We start from the raw sequence: 1,849 nt of genomic DNA on the forward strand, positions 1-1,849 counted from the left end.
TTGTTATAGAGTAGACCGATTACTGTAAATATGTACATTTGAACCGAACTTGTATGCATGCAAATTACAGCGGTAAAAATCTAATACGAGTACTTTATAGGAACCATCCAAACATTAAAATGATTATGTTATTCTTAAAGACCACAATCGGAAATAAGTGTGCAGTCCGCTTATTATGTGTTTTCATCCTCGATAATTATCAGTCCTGCATATTGGTTTATTATGCTCTATCATTGTAATGTATGCTTTTTAATATCGAAACTAAACAATCTATTATCTATCCTCATACGCGTTTGTGTCCTATACGGTCGTACTACCAACTACGGAAATGAAACTGTTCGAGTTGCAGCGTTGATGTGACATATCTATGAATATATAATATTAATTATTCTCTAGCTAATGCAATGTCTGTGATCAGTATACTACATACCTTATTATTATCTAAGTTACTATAAGTATAACCACTGAGCGTAGCTGACACATTTTTCCTGTGAGGGGTGTAAGCAAATACACGATCTATTCGGTATACTCAATAGACAATACTTGTATTACGTTTTATACGTACGATCCGATTCTTGAGTGTATAATTTAATAAAACCACGCTTGACACTAAGCCAACTATTGATCTAACGGCAACTTACGCTTAGCCGAGCGATGATTAGCATGAAATATATAGCTCGCAAGAAACGGTCTGCTAGGGTCAGAAGACCGTATAGACAGAGTAGTACAATCATCGCACGAGACCGCCACAGTCCTCGCGGACTAGAGCCGTAGACGAATACATGCTAAACGTCTTTCAAGCTCCAGTTGCTATCGACATTTTCTCTCGCAGTCGTAGTTGTTATATAATATCCTCCGAATTTACTTCATACCGAATTTCCATCATACAAAATTTTGATTCTCATTTCGCTTATGTACATCGTTTGTGTTATAAAACTAAATGTTTAATATCAGAAACGAGAAATTTGCCATAACCGCCATGCTGTGTTTACAATAGCCTCCCGCACTGTGAGGGCCGCTGTTCGTCGCTTCGCTGACTGGCGTCATTTGTTAAGTACCAGGGAGATGGGCCGAATCAGCCCTTCTAGCCGTTACCTCTATCTATATTCTATGCTTACAGCAGTGATGCCAGCGGCCCTCAAGCGGGCCTAACAGAATATCTATTCAATATTAATATAAGTACGTATATAAGATGATATATTATAATTACTAGTCCATGCCGTTAGTGGTCAGAATTTTCTGTGCTAGACCACATTGTATGATGGAACGTTTATTGTGTCCTAAGGCGTCTATCAGCTAAAATCAATAATCTTTATTCTAGGAATACTTTATATGCAGGGCAATTTTCCACCGCGGTCTAGCAGTGAGCGTAGAACTGCCGCCGTGACTGAAGAAGTCTTTGACAGTGTAGATACCGACCATGGGAGAAGCACTGGAAGGACTGTTCCGTGTGACTTAATTGCTGACTGTCCATCGCAAGCAAGGGCGAATTCGGGAACTGGCGCTGTGATCATGTGAAACACGCACACGCACGACGCACACGCACATCACATACAGCACGCACAGCCACTGACACATACAGACGCACAACTCATCACGCGGCACCACACGCACACGCACAACGGCACGCGCGACTGCGCGCAATCAGCAGTTCTTGACACGAGGCGAGCTATCTTGCGGCGCGGCTATCTTGTCGATGCTTAAATTAATTATTAGTGCATCACATGATAAATCGTTGAAATTCTAATTGATACACGTCGCAGTTGTGGTGGGGCGCACTTAATGCTGTATAAGTGTTGCTTTGGGACAAGTGAAATAGTGCCCCCAAACAACAAATATAATATATAAA

Source organism: Priapulus caudatus, unplaced genomic scaffold (genome assembly GCF_000485595.1).
Source record: "Priapulus caudatus unplaced genomic scaffold, Priapulus_caudatus-5.0.1 Scaffold310, whole genome shotgun sequence".
NCBI classification, from domain to species: Eukaryota; Metazoa; Priapulida; class Priapulimorpha; order Priapulimorphida; family Priapulidae; genus Priapulus; species Priapulus caudatus.